This window comes from Phascolarctos cinereus, unplaced genomic scaffold (assembly GCF_003287225.1).
Source record: "Phascolarctos cinereus isolate Bilbo 61053 unplaced genomic scaffold, phaCin_HiC Scaffold_4;HRSCAF=312, whole genome shotgun sequence".
In the NCBI taxonomy this organism is placed as follows: domain Eukaryota; kingdom Metazoa; phylum Chordata; class Mammalia; order Diprotodontia; family Phascolarctidae; genus Phascolarctos; species Phascolarctos cinereus.
Genome location: NW_027555847.1, coordinates 561,449,302 through 561,470,503, shown reverse-complemented (window position 1 = coordinate 561,470,503; position 21,202 = coordinate 561,449,302). Strand labels below are relative to the sequence as shown.

At 37.8% G+C, this 21,202-nt stretch overlaps 1 pseudogene; it reads right to left on the bottom strand.

Moving 5' to 3' along the window:
- Positions 1–2,851: 2,851 nt before the first annotated feature.
- On the bottom strand, positions 2,852–3,511 carry LOC110224092 (translationally-controlled tumor protein-like; annotated as a pseudogene).
- Positions 3,512–21,202: the final 17,691 nt, after the last annotated feature.

Genomic DNA, 21,202 nt, shown 5'->3' with positions numbered 1-21,202 from the left:
TTGATCTTCATTTTTCATTTGTAAGATTTTTTGAAAGTTCTTTTGACCTACTTGGTGAACTGCTAATCACTCAATTTTTAGTTTTAAGTTTAAATGTTAGTTTAATTTTAAGTTAACATAACCATGGGATGGTTAATGAAAATTCTGCTATTGGCCATATTTAAAACATAGAAATGTCATAATTAGAAAGGACCTTGTAGATTATCTAGTGCCACTCCTTCACATTATGGTTGAAAAAAATGGAAGGCAAAAGAGGGTAAAGTACAAATGAAATGCAACAGACCTGGTTGAAGGCAGAACAAAGTATATTACCCAGTATCTTAGCTTTTTCTACTATAGTTTGCAATACTACAACTTTCACCTTTGGCTGAGTCATTCTTAATTTTCTTTAAATTTTAAGATATACCATATATTGTCCAAATGATATGTTAGACTTGTTTAAGATACCAACCAGATATGACACAGCTGGGTTTGGTTTCAGAACTAGCAACCATAACTCATGAAAATAAACATTGAACCAAAAGCATTAGGAGGAAGTTAATACATTTTAATTTTCCTTTCTCTTCCTTATGTAGTATTTTCATTGGCATTTTGCCCATAGGGACCATTGTGTATAAGGTACAATAGAGTAAAAATGTCATGTTCTGCAGAAGAATGTTTAGTTGGAAAGCAGCTGAAGACTTCTACATGACCGTGTATTTGGCTATTAAGATGGTTGAAATAATTGGATTGACCATTTTGAAATGCATTGATTTTAACAACCTGCTTCAGCTATTTATCTCAGAATATGACTGTATGATGAACTATGATGACTTTAAAATCTCAAAGAACTATAGGGTCACTGATTGGGTTTCCTATGGATGGCAAAATTTTGTGTTGGTTTTGTTTTGTTTTGTTTTGTTTCCCTTAAGAGTCAAACAGCCAAAGAAAGAAAAAGAAGGGATGATAAATAGAAGATATCAACAGAAGTATAAAGGAGCTCTGATACATACAAATGAAAACAATACAATTTAGGAAATTATTAAGAATTGGTTTAGTCAAATAATTTTCAGAGGGATTTTAAGACTAGTTTTATACATTCATACACACATATGTATGTCTGTATATATATCTATATCTATATCTATATATAGATATATATATATATATACACATATATATGGAGAGAGAGAGAGAGAGAGAGAGAGAGAATCTAGTTATTTATGATCAATTTTTTCTCTTTTTTTATGACTTTAATTTCTTGGATTTGTATGTAGCATTGAGAGCATCTCTCAAGATCTGGTTTTAGGACAAGTTATCTGAAGGTAATTATCACTATTTCCTGTATGCACAACATTTCTAACCCCCCCCCCAGGTATGGGTGAGGAAATCAAGTAAGCTGGCTCTCCTAACTGAAATGTTAATAGTTTTCAACTTTTTTTGTGGGGGGGAGGGGGAGACAATTGGGGTAAATGACTTGTTCGGGGTCACACAGATACCAAGTGTCTGAGACAGGATTTGAAGTCAGGCTCTCCTGACTCCATAGCCAGTGCTCTGTCCACTATACCACCTAGCTGCCCCAGTTTTAACCTTTTCATTACCCTTTGCAAGTCAACTAAAACATAATACAACAATGTTCACTTTCTTTAATCATTGGAACAGAAGCAGATCGAAATTCATCCATTTAAGCCCCAGTAGGCACAGGAAGAATTTCTAGGAATACACTGTAAATCTTCCCAGACATCAGAAACATGATATTCCAGAAGGCGAAAGAGCTAAGACTGCAACCAAGAATTACTTACCTTGCAAAATTAAGCATAATGCATCAAGGGAAAATATGGTTATTCAATGAATAGGAGGATTTCAAGCTTTCATAAGAAGACTAGAACTAAACCAGCCATTTTCAGAAATATGAATGCAAACCAAATACCCATTTCTTTTATCTTGGCATGACAAAGTGACCAGGATTTGTCCCTAGAAGAGTCAGACAACAATGTTGTTTCTCTAAGGAGGTTTTTCTCTCTCTTTCTAAAAAGCTGTCTCTCTTTTGGAAAATGTCAGCTCATTAGTATCTTAATGTGTCTGACTCTTGATATAGATATGGATCATGTTATGTTCCCGTAGATAACATTTTAATGCCCTTTGAAATTTGTTTGTAGCTTGCATTATGTGTCATGGTATGATATTAGGAGAGTATGATGCCAAATTTACTTAAGGAAATAAAATTCAAAATAATCATAATGAAGTTTCCTGGGAACATTTTTATATGACATTGTGTTTGTAAATATTTTTCAGGGCCTTTTTTTATGATGGAGCCCTGAGTCACCTGATTCCCATTTCTTTGTTAGTTGCTGTCAAAATGAAAAATTTGAGTTAAAAGAAAACATTATAGTACTAATAAAGAAATACGTTAACATCCTGACCCTTATGCCTTTTATTGGAGACAATTCATTGCTATTTTTACAGATCCTGGAATAAAAACTTCCAAAATACATGCTATGGTGTTTTTCGTTTCTTATTTGTTTTCTCTTTTTGGCAGAACTTGTAAGTGAAAGCATTATAAATTAAGCCAAGGGTCAACAGTACATTTAGTGTGGCATATCATAGACATATCCAAAATGGTCACTTTCAATCATATTGAGAACAAGGCAAAATGTATACACACTTTCAGTTTTTTCATTCTACTCTTTCCTGCCTTCTTTCTCACACTTCATAAGAGCTTGATGACTTTGGGATCTCTCCTTTCTCTTAAGCAAAACTTGATCAAGGCAAGTGACCTGAAATTGACTGTACAGATTATCCACCCAAGGCTGAAATTGTGTCTCTTCTTTTTGCTTCCTGGAATCCTCATCTCCTTTAAAAACTCCACTCAAGTGCCACCTCTTTCTTGATCCCCCTAGCTGTTAGTGATGACATCAGTCCAAGTTTGTCCAAGTCCTGGTGTTGGGTAGATGACAAAAAGTGGCAGCCAGTTATGATGACAGGAGATTCAAAGTAATCAGCTGAATTTGTTAACATTTCTCCATTTCTAAACCATCCTTAAGGAAAATCATATATGGAGTCACACCACCCTCATGGAAGTCCAAGAGAGCCACCATGACATCCAGATTCATGTTTTTGCCTATGAAGACCTGATATTTTTAAAAATCAGCAAGGATGTGTTTGATTTGTTCTGCAGTTCCCATAATAAAAGGTTTTACTCTATCTGGCTTGCATTTTTCAAGTCTGCCTTTGATTGATTTCATGTAGTCTTTGATGTACTTTTTGTAGGATTCTTTCATGAAACCAATTTCTTGCAGACGATGGTTTATTACTGTGTCAACTCCAGTGATTACAATGGCATCTGTTCCTTCACCCTCAGAACATTCAGCAGAGGCATTTCCACTGACAAATGAATCATCAATGGTCACCTCTATCCTACTGACCATCTTCCCCCCCACCTCCAGGCACAGCCTGTTCACAGTCTCCTGGATCTTGTAATTGTCAGAAAACATCTCATCGTGGCTGATATGAGGTCCCAGTAGATGATCATGGCAGTGGAAGGAGAGAGACAGTGGCAGCGGGGCTAGGTGATGCTGGAGCCCAGGGCCCGGAGCCCAGTATGAGCAAGATGCAGCTACAGTGGCTCTGGGCAGGGGTTGGGGGAGAGCAGGCAGAAAAGCTCCATGTTCTTTTACCCCAGCAGAATGTAATCCCTTCGAGGGCAGGAACATTGATTTCATTTTTGTCCTTGTGTACCTAGCACATAATGCAGTGACTGTCATAAAGTATACATTTAATAAATTGAATTCATTGAGGTTCTCCAACTATGCCAGTACAACAGGGCTTTTCCTTTCTTTTATTGTGAGTTTTTTCCCCCATACTACAAGATTCTGCGGCATTGTTTTTATTATTTTTATCTGCTTTATAGTAAATAAGCTTTATTTTAAAATTGTTTATTGATAGTCTTGATTCCTGACACGTGAGTTGACTTGAATATCCTAACCAGTAATGAACTAAATTTAGAGGTTCCCAGTGGAACACAGAGAGAGACAAAACCCAAACAAGACATGAGCCATAAAAATACGTTATTATTAAGAATGCCTAATATTGAATTCTGTCTGACTGGAAAGAGAAGAGAAGCTTAAGAATTTCACTGGAGACTCAGGTTAGATGGTCAAATTCTAATATTTGGACTAGAAACAAATGAAACAGACCAAACTTTTAAAAATGTTCATCAAAACTGCCCTAAAAACACACATACGTATGTGTATATATACATACACACATACATATATATATAGTGTATGTGTATAGATACACCTATGTATGTATTTGCCTGTGTGTATATGTATGCTCATATGTATGTGTATATATACACATATGTAAACATATATACATATATACACACGCACATATTTTTTTACTTCATCTTTTTTTCAAGTATAGACTCTGTTGGAGCTAATGAGGAATACATATGCTGTTTGAGTAAATCCCTATTTGGAGGCTGGAAATAACTGGAGAAATCACATTCCCTTATTTGGGATCAAGATTACATCCATCTATCTTTGGCTTATCAGCCATCTGTGCTGGTGAATCTCAGAGAAAGAAAAGATAAAAGTCTGTCTACAGATCTGGGCCTCTACACTTCTTTCCACTCACGATTGGGGGGGGAGGAAAGACTTTTTCTTCTGTACTCTGCAGAACTGGTGCATCTTTCCCTTTGAAATTCTTGCTATTATGCAAGGAAGTACATTTAGATGCAGAAAACACCAGCTAAAGAAAGAAAAACCTAAACCCTGGAGAGTGCTATGTCCTTGAAGATCTCTCATTACTTCATGGCTTTCTGGAGACCTACTCTTCTCTAGGAGAAGTGTCTTTTCACTTGAAGGTTGCCCTCTTGTCAGGTGGTTCTGCCTAATGAGCCCCAGGGAGTCAGGGTTAATGGCCAAGGAGGTGAGTGTTTCTAGAAAGGACTTGTCATGAATTTCTAATGATATGTTTGCTGGAAGGAGAGACTAAGGACCAGAAAAAAAATTTTTTTAATGTGATTTCTATTAGTTTTGTTGGAGGTCCTCACAGTTGTCATGGCTCAATGGATGATCCTCAGGTTGTAGACATCTGGGCTGCAATTCCAGTTCTATCATAGGCTTGCTTTATGGGTATACATGGCCACACCTTCTAGAGCTGGAATCAGGTTAAGGTTTGAAAAGAAACCTGAAGCATTCCTGTAAAAGGAATGGTGAAAAATATCAAATTCAATCATCACTTCAGGTGGAGGCAAGTGAGCTGAAGATTTCACATATGTTATTACAGTTTTGGGAGGCAGCTAGGTGGTGCAGTGGATAAAGTTCTGGACCTGGAGTCAGAAAGACCTGATTTCAAATCTGACCTCAAACAATCACTATCTGTATGACCCTGGACAAGTCACTTGACCCCTGGTTGCTTAATCCATTGGAGAAGGAAATGGTGAACCACTCCAGTATCTTTGCCAATAAAATCTCATGAATATCATGAAGAGTTGGACATAACTAAATAATAAATTTATAGTTTTGAGAGGCAGCATGGTGTAGTGGCTAGAGGGCCAGTCTTCATTTCAGAAAGTCTGAGATTCAAGTCTTACTTGTTAAGGATTAGTTGCATGAAGATGTGGCAAACCTTTTAGAAAAAGGAATTAAAAAACTAATTTTTAAACTTTTTCAGATGATACTTTAAGATATAACATGCTGGTTGCTTTGTCTACATGTGCTTAAACAGAAGTCATCTAATCTGTTTATATGCCCATTTCAGTTCATTAGAATCGTTTGATAGGTTTAAAATAGGAGTTCAACTAATTTGTGAACAGTTTCAGAAGCTCTATAATGTCATGCTCCAGTGCCTTTATTCATCTGCTTCCTCAAGCTTGTTTGTTTGTTGCTGTTGTTACTAGTCCTTCGTTTCCAAAGAGGACATCAGCACATCAGCAGGGTGATGTCTTGACTTGTAAGTAAATTGGATTCAAGTGAGGCAGAGCTATGCAGAGTCATCCACCTCACTCTCTCCTCCAGAGTCATCAAAGTCCAGTGGCAAGACATAGGTCAGGATGACTGGCGATGGCCCACGATGCAGTGGGAGACCACGTCTCAGTTTGTCTGAGGCAACACCCATTCAGTAATTAAAGGCTAGGTAAGAATTGAGGCAAAAGATGGCCTAGTTTGCCTTCATAAAGGAATCCTTCTGGAAGGGGAAGACCCTTCGAGTTTCTGGCCAGAACAGAAACAATTGCTATTTACATTCGCCCTGAGTTCCAGGAGCAATGCACATTTATACAATATAACTTTAAAATCTATATTTAATTGTAAACCTTCTGATAAGCCAAGTTACTGAAAACTCAATTTCTGCTTTTAAATAAACTTGGGGAAATTGCTTCTGAACTCTAGTGCAGACCACCAAGATAAAGGTGGTTAGTTGAAATTCTCTTTAGTAGGGGCAACTAGGTGGCACAGTGGATAGAGCACTAGGCTTGGAATCAGGAAGACTTGCCTTCACAAGTTCAGATCTGGCCTCAGACACTAGCTGTGTGATCCTGGGCAAGTTCTTTAACCCTATTTGCCTCAGTTTCCTCAGCTATAAAATGAGCTGGAGAAGGAAATGGCAAACTACTCCAGTATCTTTGCCAAGAAAACCCCAAATGGGGTCAAGAAGAGTCAGATACAATTAAACGACAAAAGACCCTATAGAATTTTTCATTCATCTCCATATACTTTTGCTCCTTTCACATTTTTGGACACTTTTTCCTGCACAGACCTGAGTGAGGATGGATCGCATTTTGGTGATAAGGTTATTTCATGGGTCTTTTTGTTATTATTTCTTTTTTCTTCACAAGTAAAAATTTTTCTTCCTTGAGGTTGTCTTCTGTGAGTGTACATGGTCACTGATGATCAGTATTATCAGTGGGGGGTTGTTCATTTATGGTCACTGAAGGGGACTGGTTCATAAAGCAGAAAAGAACCTTCTTCTGCACTTTTGTCAGTGATTCTGGATGTTCCAAAACTCCGCTATGCAGGCGCAGTGGACTCAAACCCTGGCTTTGCTAAAAAAAAAAAAATCCAGGTGATATGAGCCAGCATTCCTATCCCAGATACTGAATTTCTCCAGGGGGGATTGTTGAGTCCAATTAGATGTCCTGTTGTTATCGCAAAGTCAGCTTATCCCAAAGAAAACTGGTTATCTTTTGTCTGAAGCCTACCCCTCTTTCTAGTTTTCCTCTTTCTGTCAAGAGCACCACTGTCTTCCCAGACTGCCATGTCTTGAGAAATCCAGGCCACACTGGTCACTTCACTTCCAGCACACTCTCTGGCATGCTCCACCTCATTTCCAACTGCCTTGTCTCTGTCTATACACCATCCTTCCATTCCCTGCTTCTTTTTTTCAGCATCCCTTTATGTTTTCTTTTCTCTTATTAGAATTAATTTGTTAGCATTTAAGCTCCTTGAGAGCAAGGACATCTTGTCGTCTTGTTTTTGAATCAATAACATTTTAGCCCAGGGCCTGGGACATAAGTGCTTAATAAATTATTTGTCCATCTGTCTCTCTTTTCTATCACTCCTTCCACCCATCCTCCCTCTCTCTTTCCCCCCTCCATTCTTTCCTTCTTTCCTTTTTTGTTCCTTTGTTCCTCCCTCCCTCTTTTCCTCCCTTCCCCACCCCCCTCTCTTTATTTCTCATGTGTTCTTTCTCTCTTTCTCTTCTACCCCCTTACTTTCTTTTCCCCTCCTCCTCCTCCTCTTCCCCCTCTTCCTCCTCTCTCTCTCTCAAACACACACACACACACACACATACACACACACACACACACACACACACACACACACACACCACACAACACACCAAGGGCAATCATTTTGTTCACCCAAGATGCCTCTTGTACAGTGACAAATGGTCCCAGATTTGACTGAGCCAACTGGCTTTATTTAGTCATGTAGACACAAAGATTGCAAATCAAAGATTTGGAACTATAAGGTACCTTAGAGATCATTCAGTCCCAACCCCTGAATCTTAGAGAGGTTAAGTGACTGGTTCACGGTCACACTGCTACTGTCAGAGCAGAGGTCTGGTTAATCCCATGTCAGCACTTTCTCCACTAAACCATGTTGCCTCTCAGATTGCAGTGCTTATATGATGGACATTCCAAATCATTACTCTGTTCTCCTTTACTATAAAGTGCTTCTCCATGCAGAATGAAATGTTTAAAACTGTCAAACTGGAAGGTATAATCCTTTGCTCCTCTCCTGTAGTTTTTGCCATATCCTGACTCAGCAGGAAACTTCAGAGCATCTGATGCATGACAACATGACACTTGACAAGAACACAAATAAGACTTTGAACATCCATCCCTACAGCCCTTCTTTGAGGGAATTTCTGACTCAGTCATTTCAACACATAACAGCATGTGAAGCTTCAAATTATAATCCATGGAATATGTAAATTGATTTAAGCATCACTCTCTCCCCCTGCCCCATACAATGTTTACGTATGGGATCCTTTCTTGTCTTTTTTTATATCTATCACCCACATCTGGCAGCAGGATGACTTCTCTATAGCATTAAATCAAATTTCATGCTTATTATAATTGTTTGTGTCACTGTTATATGTTCTTCACTTGACTAAAACACAGAAATGATGAGGATATGACTCAGATTTCAAACATTCATGGTAATGACATGCTAGGGGAGAAATTGGAGCTTGGCCTGGGTAGTACAAATTCGTAGTTCAATTTCAAGTTTCTGATCATTAGTAATCTCATCTAACTATTGTTCGTATCTATTATAAACCATTAAATACACATATATGTATATAATATGTGTTGTTTTTATTCAGTTGTGTCTTACTCTTTGTGACCCCTTTGGGGTTTTCTTGGCAAAGACACTGGAGTGCTTTGCCATTTCTTTCTCCAGCTCATTTTACAAGTGAGGAAGTAAGGTAAACAGGGTTAAGTGACTTACCCAGGGTCACACAGCTAGTAAGTGTGTGAGGTTAGATTTGAACTCAGGAAGATAAGTCTTCCTGACTCCACACCCAGTGCTCTACCCCCGTGTGTGTGTGTGTGTGTGTGTGTGTGTGTACACATACACACACACACACACATATATATATATACATATGTATGCATGTATGTATGTATAATGCATATGTTATATATATAAAATTATTTTTTAATCTGAATTAATCTTGAGGTGAGATATTTTCACTTAAATCCTACTCAAATATCTAGCACATAAAATGTATCAGTGTCTGACACATAATAGAAACTAAATAAATGTTTGTTGAATGAGTAAATCATAGCATGGAAGAGGCCCTGAATTCTCAAAGACCAGTGACCCTGGCAGGTCCTACTAAATTGAAAAGCTTTCAAGTATAGATTCAGCAATACTAAGAACCAATGTGCTTCATTTTGGAGAAGCTAATCACCTGAACGTTGGTCACCAAATAGCCTCTAAAACTCAGAGACTATCTACAATGGTATGAAAGGGCTATTTTTAGCACTCTTAAATGGAATAATGATATAACAGATCTTTTAAGAAAACAGAGAAAAGACAGAGAAGACAAAAGGAAATTACTTTCATGCAGGATAACGATTTCTCTGACTATCCTTAAAATCTTAATTCCCTAGGATAGTTCAGAAGAGAAAAGCTCCTCTCTACAATGAGCCACCATCTGATCTCTCATCAAATGGCAAATGATGTTTTAGAGGGCATTGCATTATGTGCATGAAATTTACGCAGGCTGAATGACTTTTCTGAGTGCAGAATGTTCCTTGGATGTCCAGCAGGGGACACTCACACACAGATTAGACAGATGGAGGTGGTCAGTTGCATTTCCCTTATATTAAGTGTCAGTTTCATCACCTCAAAATCTTTGTCCATCTTATCCCAGCTTGCATAGACTACCCACTCTGTACCTGTCATTTGTCCACTGCAGACTAAGTTTATCTCAAATACTTCTTTATCATTCTCTTAGCTATAGCAGAAAAGTGCTTCTGAAATCTTTCCCAGTGACACCCATTTCAGACCTGGGGTTTCATGTTCCACCACCAATAATGTGTATTGCCATTCTAACTGACATACTTTCCTATCATTTTAGACAGATGAAGAGGAAAACACACTTCACAGCCCACTTTAATCTCCTACCTACAGACAGTCACATGGAGAAACAGTAAATATTATTTCTCCTTTCCCTTTAGCCACCTTTATTCTCATAGAAAATGTTTCATCTTGTTGACAGAAAGTTTGACCTCTTCCTCATCCTCCCTATTTCTAAGGCTAAGTCAAAGTTTGTCTTCTCATTCCCATCCAGTTGCTGAGATGTCTTCAAATATGGGAGAATCCAGAAGTTAACTGCTTAATTTTATGAACTTTTGTTTGAATTTCAAAGACTTAATACCTTAAAAAACAAGAATTCAAATCACAGTCTTGAAATTTATGTGTATGGATAGATAGATGGACAGATAGATAGATAGATGATAGATAGATAGATAGACAGACAGATAGATAGATAGATAGATAGATATATAGATAGATAGATAGATAGATAGATGGATGGATGGATGGATGGATGGATGGATAGAGATAGAGATATATGAAGTGTTGGAGATTTTATACACATACATACATACACACACACACACATGTAAAATCTCCAACACTTCTTTTTGATTTAAAATAGATGAGACTGAAAACAAATGAGCAATAACACTTAACACCATTTTTTAGGTAGCTAAAAATCATTAAGGGCTGATTAGACCTTTCTTTCTAAATAGATCCGAGATTGTTATAGAATGAAGGAATCTTAATAATCATTTATTCCACTCCACCCTTAATGTTATAGACAAAGAAACAGAGACTCAAAGGAGTCAGGTGATTTGTCCAAGGTCACTCAGCACATTAGTGCCAGAGCTAGGACTAGAACCCATATTTTCTAATGGCAGTTCTGTTTCGACGGTACCACACTGTGCTTTATTTACAATTTAGACGACTAGAAGAAAGGATAGATCTTCCAGGAGACAGTTGCATGACCTTCTCTCTTTTCGATCCAACTGAGGTAGGATTCTCTGACTGGCAGGATATTTGGATTTTCTGATTTTTCAGAGTGCTTGCATTTATTTTCCTAAAGGGATGGACACTCTTTTGTTTATAGGGTAGATAGGCCAAATCAACTGTGAGTCTGGCTTCAGATGCTATCTCTGTTTTCTACATGGCAATATCTTTACATACCAATTCCAGGAGGCTGTTGCTAGGATTCCATTCTTTTTAATATAGTAAGCAAATAATAAATAATCCTCTGTCAGATGGCATCTTGACAACTACTCCTTGGGATTTTAAGCCTATTCTTTTGTGCAGGAGTTCCCATGATTATCCAATAGGATCTCAATTTCTGAAGGAACAGGTAATTATTTAGAACTTTATTCCACATGAGAATTAGCAGTGAGAAAAGAAGTATGAAATAAAGCAACTTATACATCCAAAAAAAACATTTCTGCTTAAGGTAATCCAAAGCCATCTTTAATAAAAGCGATTGTTTGTACTGAATGGTGAATTCAATCCATATATATTTATTGAGGGTATACTATGTAAATTGGACTTTGCTACATCCTAGAGGAGGCACAAAACAAATATGAGCTCCAAGAACTTTCACTCTAGGAGATGACTCAAGATATGCATACATGAATCAGACATGTAACACATAATAAACACAGTAGAGTTTAGAGAAAGTAGAAATTAGTAGGAATAAAGCTATAGGAGCATGTTACCTCATAAGGAGCACTTTAAGATGTAAAAATTGAGCTCCTTAGAACAATCCTGTAAGTATAAAATTAATTATTCCTATTTTGCAAATAGAGAGACTTACATCAGGTCACACAACTAGTAAGTAAAAAAATCCAAGGCAGGATTTTACACCAGGTGTCCTAAAGGGTTGCGGTATCTTGAGGCCAAAATAAAGCAGACTTGTTTTAGCTCTTGAGGAATATAACCACACACACACACACACACACACACACACACACACACACACACACACACATTATCTATTTATTTATCTATCTATCCATCTATATAAATATATACATAAAAAGCATCTGCTAGTAAATGATATTTTGTCTTACCTTCATTTGACTTATTTGAATCCTGAGAGTCATTGGACTTGAAGAAAGAGGAGATGGAAAGGTATTCATATCAGAAGTGGGGACAGCATAAAAGTTCTGAAAATGGAGAGTGTGAAAGAATGAAGTGGTGGCTGCATATCTGGGCTCGGTAACCACTTACCATTGCTACATTTTAATAGTGAGGCCACACAAGGACCTTAGTTAAATCCAGGAGTGGGTGCTGAATGAAGTAGTATTAGTGTAGAACAGCAGAATGGAGGAGTTTCCCTACAGTAAGATGGTAGCCAGACATGAGATGTGATTGGGTAATCCACATGTACAGACCTTAGTTAAAGAGAGAAAGCTATAGAAAGAAAGATCAGGACTCTCCTGAAAAGGGACAGATTTTCTAAAGACATTACAAGATTTATGAAGGTGAGCATATGCATATGGAGAAGACACAAGATATATGCCAGTGGAAGAACCCCCCGTATTCAAAATCATATTCCTTCTCAACAGAGCTACCATTGGATAGGAAATATCTGAGTCCTGGATAGGACATGCCATTGAATTATTTACAGCAGTGAGACAACCAAGATGGTGAAGTAAAGGCAGGGATTTGCCTGAGCGCTCCTCCAAACCCTTCCAAATACCTTTAAATAATGACTCTAAACAAATTCTAGAACTGTAGAACCAAAAAAAAGATGGAGTGAAACAATTTTCCAGTGCAAGACAACTTAGAAGTTCTGCAGGAAAGGTTTGTTGCACCAGGGTGAGAGAGGAGCATAGTCCAGTGCAGACCAGGACCCAGCAAAGCAGGAGTAGGCCTAAGGTCAACTGAATCAGTGGCAGCAGTGGCAATTTCCAGACCTCTCAGCCCACAGACAGTAAGGATATTGGACAACAGGTCAAAAGGAGATTTATAGGGGTCCCTTTACTGGTACCAGGGGTAGGACTCTGTTGCATTGCCTATACTTGGATCTAGGTCACAGTCCTGGGTCTTAGTCCCAGTGTGAGGAGAAGCACTAGCACAGCAGAGCTTGCAGTTGCAGGGGAACAGGGACCTTGACAATAGTTCAAGAGGTGAAAAGAGCGCTTGTGGTTGCTCACAAACCAATGCACAGTACAGGACAGTAGTAAACACACCTTTTCCTAGATCATACCACCTTGGAAAAGCCAAAAATTTATAGGTCTTTACAATTACCTCTGAAAACAGCTGCACAATATTTTGAAACTTGGGACAGTGCCCCCACTATTTGAGAAGCAGAACCTCACTTTAGCATAGAGTTAAGTCAAGAAATAGGCCAGAAAATAAGCAAATAACAGAAAAATTTCTGACTATAGAAAGTTACTATGGTGACAAGGAAAATCAAAACACACACTCAGAAGAAGACAACAAAGTCAAACTTCCTACATCGAAAGCCTCCAAGAAAAATATGAATTGGTCTCAGGCCATGGAAGAGCCCAAAAAGGATTTTAAAAATCAAGTATGAGAGTTAGATAGAAAATTGGGAAGAGAAATGAGAGTGACACAAGAAAATCATGAAAAAAAAGTCAATAGCTTGGTAAAAGAGGCACAAGAAAAAAATACTGAAGAAAATAACATTTTAAAAAACAGAATAGGCCAAATGTAAAAAGACACAAAAATCCGATGAAGACAAGAATGCTTTGAAAAGCAGAATTGGCTAAATGGAAAAAAAAATATACAAAAATTCACTGAAGAGAAGAACTTAAAAAGTAGAATTGGCCAAGTGGAAAAGGAGATACAAAAGCTCAATGTAGAAAATGATTCCTTAAAAGTTAGAATTGAGCAAGTGGAAGCTAATGACTTTATGAGACATCAAGAAGCAATTCAACAAAGTTTAAAAAAATAAAAAATCTCATTGGAAAAACAACTGACCTAGAACGTAGATCCAGAAGAGATAATTTAAGAATTATTGGACTACTTGAAAGTCAAGATCAAAAGAAAAGCCTAGATATCATCTTTCAATACATTATCGAGGAAAATTACCTTGATATTGCAGAAGCAGAGGGTAAAATAGAAATCAAAAGAATCCACAGATCACCTCCTGAAAGAGATCCCAAAATGAAAACTCCCAGAAATATCAAAGCCAAATTCCAGACCTCCCAGGTCAAGGAAAAATACTGCAAGCAGCAAAAAAGAAACAATTCAAATACCACAGATCCACAGTCAAGACAACACAAGATTTAGTAGCTTCTTCATTAAAGAATTGGAGGGCTTAGAATATGATATTCTGGAGGGTAAAAGAGCTAGATTTACAACCAAGAATCACCTACCCAGAAAAACTAAGTATAATCCTTCAGGGGAAAAAAATAGATATTCAATAAAATATAAGACTTTCAAGCATTCTTGATGAAAAGACCAGATCTGAATAGAAAATTTGCTTTCAAATACAATATGCAAAAGAAGCATAAAACAGTAAATAAAAAGCAAGATCATAAGGTATTTGATAAGGTTAAATTGTTCATGTTCCTACACAGGAAAATAATATGTATAACTCCTAAAAACTTTCACATTATTAGGGTAGTTAGAAGGAGTATACATAAGTAGAAAGCAGAAGTGTGAGTTGAATGTGATGGTATGATTATCTAAAAATAAAATTAAGGGATGAGAAAGGAGACTGCACTGGGGCATGGAATATAATATTCCAGAGGGCAAAGGAGATAGGATTACAACCAAGGATCACCTACCCAGCAAAACTGAGTATAATCCTTCAGGGGAAAAAATGGTCATTCAGTGAAATAGAGGACTTTTAAGCATTCCTGATGAAAAGACCAGAGCTGAATAGAAAATTTGACTTTCAAATACAAGACTCAAGTGGAACATGAAGAGGTAAGCAGGAAAGAGAAATCATAAAAGACTTATTAAGATTGAACTGTTTACATTCCTGCATGGAAAGATAATATTTATAACTCATGAGACCTTTGTCAGTATTAGGGTAGTTGGAGGAAAAAAATTATATGTATGTATATATAGATAGACAGATAGAGGGCACAGGTTGAGTTGAAGATTGAGGGGTCTTATCTGGAGAATAAAATTAAGGGATGAGGGAGGATTATACTCAGAAAAGAAGACAGGGAGAGGTAGAATGGGGTAAATTATCTCACAAAAAAAACAGAAAAGAAAAGGCTCTTACAGTACAGGGGAAATGGGGAAGGCAAGAGGGAATGAGGGAATCTTATTCTCATAGGATTTGTCTTAATGAGGGAATAACATACACAGTCAATTGGGTATGGAAATCTGTCTTACCCTACAGGAAAATAGGGGGAGAAGGGGACAAGAGAGCAGGGGGAAGATAGAGAGGAGGGCAGATCGGAAAGGGTGTAATCAGAAGTAAATACTTCTAAGGAGGGACAGGGTCAAAAGAAAGAATAGAATAAATGGGAGGGCAGGATAGGATTAAGGGAAACAGAGTTAGTTTTTCACAACATGTCTACTATGGAAGCGTTTTCCATAACTGCACATGTACAACCTCTATGGAGTTGCTTGCCTTTTCAATGAGGGTGAGAGGGGAGGGAGGAAGAGAGAAAAATCTGAAACCTGAAGTTTTAAAAGCATATGTTTAATAAAATGTTTTCACATGCTGCTGGGAAATAAGAAATACAGGAAATGGGGTACAGAAGTCTATCCTGCCCTACAGGAAAATAGAAGGGGAAGGAGATAAGAGAAGGGGGCGGGGGAGAGATAGAAGAGAGGACAGACTAGGGGAAGGGATATTCAGAATGCATGCCAGGTGGGGGGAGGGGTGAGATGGGTTGAAAATTTGGAACTCAAAATCTTGTGGAAGTGAATGTTGAAAACTAAAAATAAATACATTTATATATAAAAAAGAAAGAAGACTGCACTGGGAGAAGGGGAAAGAGAGAGGTAGAGTGGGATAAATTATCTGACACAAAAGAGGACTGAAAGAGGTTTTACAGTGGAGGGGGAAATAGGGGAAGCAGGGAGGGGAGCACATGAACCTTACTGTCAACAGAATTGGCTCAAAGAATGTATAATATACCTACTCAGCTGGGTGTGGAAATCTACCTTATCATACAGGAAAGTAGGAAGGGACAGGGATAAGAGAAGAGGAAAAGATCATAGAAGGGAAGGCAGCTTGGGGAAGGTAAAAGTCAGAAGCAACAGAAGCAAAACACTTTTGAGAATGGACAGGGTAAAAGGAGAGAGAGAGAGAGAGAGAGAGAGAGAGAGAGAGAGAGAGAGAGAGAGAGAGAGAGAGAGAAGAGAGAGTAGGATAAACAGGGGGAAAATAGGATAGGAGGAAATACATAATTGATAATCATTACTGTGGCAAAAAAAATTCACAGTGAGTTTCTCTGATAAAGACTTTATTTCTCAAACATACAGACAGCTGAGTCAAATTTATAAAAATAAGAGCCATTCCTCAATTGATAAATGGTCAAAGGATATGAATAGAAAGTTTTCAGACAAAGTAATCAGTTATTGTAGTCATGTAAAACAACCTCTAAATCATTACTGATGAGAGAAATCAAATTAAACCAACTATGAGCTACTACCTCACACCTGTCAGATTGGCTAATATGACAAAAAAGGAAAACAACAAATGTTAGAGGGTATGTGAGAAAATTAAAACACTGATGTACTATTGGTGAACTTGTATACTAATCCAACCATTCTGGAGAGCTATTTGGAACAATGCCCAAAGAACTATAAAACCATGTATACCCTTTGACCAAGCAATACTACTACTGGGTCTGTATCCCAAAGAGATAAAAAACAAAAAGGAAAAGAACTTGTATGTACAAAAATATTTATATCAACTCTTTTAGTGGGGGCAAAGAATTGGAAATTGAGAGGATGTCTATCAATTAGGGAATGGCTGAACAAGTTGTATATGATTGTGATGGAATGCTATTGTGCTATAAGAAATGATGAACAGGATACTCTCAGAAAAAACATGGAAAAACTTACATGAAGTGATGCAAAGTTAAATGAGCAAGACCAGGAGAACATTGCACACAGTAACAGCAATATTGTACAATGATCTACTATGAATAACTTAGCTATTCTCAGCAATACAATGATATAAGACAATTCTGTAGGATTTATGATGAAAAGTGCTATCCATCTCCAGAGAAAGGACTGGTAGAGCCTGAATGTAGATCAAAGATACTTTTTCTTAACTTTATTTTTCTTGGAGTTTTTGTGTGTGTTTTCTTTCACATTATGACTTATGTGGAAATGTGTTTTGCATGACTACACATGTATAACCTATATCAAATTGCTTGCCTTCTCAATGAGGAGGGGAGGAGAGAGAGGAGAGAGAGAAAGAGAGAGAGAGAGAGAGAGAGAGATGAGAGAGAGAGAGAGAGACAGAGAGAGAGAGAAGAGAGAGACAGAGAGAGAGAGAGACAGAGAGACAGAGAGAGAGAGAGAGAGAGGAACTCAAAATTTGAAAAAAAAGTTAAAATTGTTTTTACATGTAATTGAGAAAAATAAAATATTAAATAAGATTTCAAATATTTTCTATGAAATACTATAGCAGTGACAGATAAATAAAGAAAAGAAAGGGACAAAAACTAAGGGAAAATCTCAAGGGACAAGCATTCAATCATGAATAGTCTGAAATCAGAGGACCCTTATGCCATTGTTAGAATGACATGCGAAATTACATATGTTAATTTTAAAGGCTAGAGTAGTCATTTGGCAGTGCAGAGACTTCCTAGAAAGACCATGTTCAGTATCTCGGAATACTCCACCAGGAAGGGGAGTAGTCCTCTGAATTCATGCTACATGTGGATAGACTGCTTCTGAGACTGGAAGTCAAAGGAGCAATGAAACCAAGAATAGACTCTGTTAGATTGTCATCCCAAGTAAGTGCTGGGCTGCTAGATGATAGCAGCATTTCACTGGTTTGGAAAAGACTGAAATAGTACAGTAAATTTAATAAGGCACTAGAAGCAATAAAATTGTATGAAGGAGGAAGAGAAGGAAGAAGAAGAAGGAAGAGGAGGAGAAGAGGGAGAAGGAGGAAGAGAAGAAGAAGAAGAAGAAGAAGAAGAAGAAGAAGAAGAAGAAGAAGAAGAAAAGAAGAAGATGATGATGATGACGATGATGATGATGGGAGTGAGGTTCATGGGTCAATTGTTTCCCCTACTCCTTCCTCTTTGTATAGACTTTTACTTGGGCATCCCAATTATATAAGGTAATTTTTCCTAACCTTCCTTTCTCTCCTTCTACCTTGAACATTCCATTTCCCCTTGCTTTCCATTCTTTTTTTAAGGTCATTAAGCCCCAACAAAACCATTCCCAGGCCTTCTGTCTTAATTAGACTCCGTCTATGACCCCTAATGATGATAAAGTTCAGAAAGTACACATATATCATTTAACCATATCTCAATTAAGTGACTTATTCTTGTTTGGTTCCTTATCATTGTTTGTTCATATCTACCTTTTTATATTTCTCTTAACTCCTGTATTTGAACTTCAAAGTTTCTACACACTTCTTGTATTTTCACCAGGAATTCGTGGAAGGCCTCTTTTTCATTAAAGATCCAGTTTCCCCTGTAGGATTATATCGAGTTTTTCTGGGCAAGTTATTCTTGGTTATATGCCTTTGCCTTCTGGAATATCATATTTCAGGCTTTCTGCTCTTTTATAAATTATGGCTGCAAAATCATGTGTGATTCTGACTGTATATCCTTGGTATTTGAACTCTATAATAACTAGAATTGTGCAATAATATAATTGATGAGGATTAGCACTTATCATGCACCTACTATGTGTCAGATACTATGTGAAGTGCTAGCAATACAAAGAAAGCAAAATACAATCCCTGCTCTCATGAAGCTCCCCATCTGATGGGGGAGACAACATGCAAACAACCATATAGAGATAAGATATAGACAAGATAAATTGGGGGTGCTCTTAGAGGAAAACATTAAGCCTTTCCCAGGAAAACTGAAAAAGGCTTCTTGCAGAAGGAGGGAATTTAGCTAAGATTTTAGAGAATTTACTAAGAAAGCCAGGAAAATCAGGAGGCAGACAAAAGAAAAGAGGGTACTCCAGGCATGGGGAACAGCCAGTGAAAATGCTTGGAGTGGGAGAGTGTCATGTATGAGTGTATGAGAAATGGCAGGGTGGCTAGTACCATTGGATCTCAGAGTACAGTGAGGGGAGTAAGGTGTAGAAAGACTGGAGAGATAAGAAGGGGCCCAATTATAAAGGGTTTTGAAAGCTAACCAGAGGACTAAAACAGATGCTTCTGGGCAATAGTGACTTCTAGGGCACCAGCAAAAGCAGCTAGGTGGAGCTGTGCCTAGAGTGCTGAATTCTGCCCCAGACATCTACTGTTTGTGTATCCTTGGGAAATCCTTTAACTTGTCTTGGCCTCTATTTCCTCATCTGCAAAATGGGGATCATGATTGCATCTACCCCCCAGGGTTGTGTGAGGATTATATAAGGCATTATATATAAATTTCTGCAAACCTTAAAGTGCTGTTTAAATGATAACCATTGTTACTAGAGATGTTAAGATAGAGGCTGGATCACTGTCTGTCAGGGATGAAGAAGGATTCCTGCATTGATGAGGAATTCTGACAAGATGACCTGAAGTCCCTAACCAAATCTGAGACTATGAAAAGCTTAAATGAGCCTAGAAAAGAATAAATCAACAATTCCTGCTTCACAGACATGCATACATCCCAGATCTTCTAAGACAAAAATAACTTAAGCAAATCCATCTGCCCATCACTAATTTAAATGGCAAAAAAAGAGATGCTACCACTGTGGTGAAACAATCACACTTGCTTTGTTCTTTGTTTGTGGGTCTGGCGTGCTGAAGGAGAATAAGTTTCCTGGCTTGATCAGGCCTAAATTTTTCCCACTACCCCTTCCTGCTACCACCCACTCCCCTTCGGCATTATTACAAAGGCCAAAAAAAATCAAAGCATCTGGAACAACAAATACCTCTTTATCCTGAAATTAGCAAGGATTGAAAAGCCATGTTCCTAGAGAAAATTAGCCCAAGCTTGAAGGAAATCAGCCTACATGGTAGAATTTTAACTATTAACATTGGGATACATACTTTAGTCCTCTGAGACAATGATATACTCACCATCAACAATTAAAGGTTTTTTTGGTGTTGGTTTTTTTTTTGTCCTGATGATCAGGGCTGGTCTTATGACTAGATTGCATAAGATGCCACTGTGCGGGGTAATTTCACAAGTTATTAGGCAGATATTGTCACTATCAGGCATGCAACCAAGCTAATGTGATCTTGGGCTGTGAAGAGTTCTATAAGCAGGGGTGTGCTGGAGCCAGATTGTTTGGCTAGCTTGTTAAATTTTTCAGTGTGAGCACTTATACCTCTGAAATTGGCTACAAATCAGGGCTTTATTTATTGTCCAATTTGTTATCTAGACTTAAGAAAGTGATGAAAAAGATGTGATTAATGCAGATTAAGCTTAAAAGTATGCTGAACATGCTTTAGGTTTTTGAGAGCTAGTTGTTAAATATTTACTAGCATATTACTGGTTGTAAGTATTTGGAACAAAGACAGGGGTTGGTGAGGTGGCTTCTTAGTCCTTTTGTACTCTTCTGACCAAACCACATCTTCAGAAAAGTGTTTAGTTCAAGGTATTCTTAGGGAAGATGTAGCAGTAAGCTGGATACTGTTCAAAGGAGGAACACAAAAGGATAGTGAAGGGCATTCAGATCATACCATATGAGGACTGGTTGAAGGTACTGGAGAGGTTTAAACTGAAGAATGCAAGACTTAGTGGAGGGGTAAGGGAAACATGATCACTATAGTCACATGAAGGAGGATTAGTCTTCTATTTGATTTCAACAGGGTAGAATTAGAGATAAGGGGTAGAAGTTGTAGAGAGGCAGATTTCAGATATACAGAAAAATTACCTATTAGAATTCTCCAGAAGTGGAATGGACTGTCTCAGGATATAGTAATTTCCCCTATCACTTGATTTCTTCCAAGATTGGCTGGATGAAAGGTGTATCATGTATTCTTTTTCATGTCTAGATTAGATTAGATGGCCTCTTATGACTCTTCCAATTGTGAGGTTCTGGGATTCTGTGAGGCAGAGCAGTTGAATTGTGGGGGCAGGAAGGGAGCAGCTGCT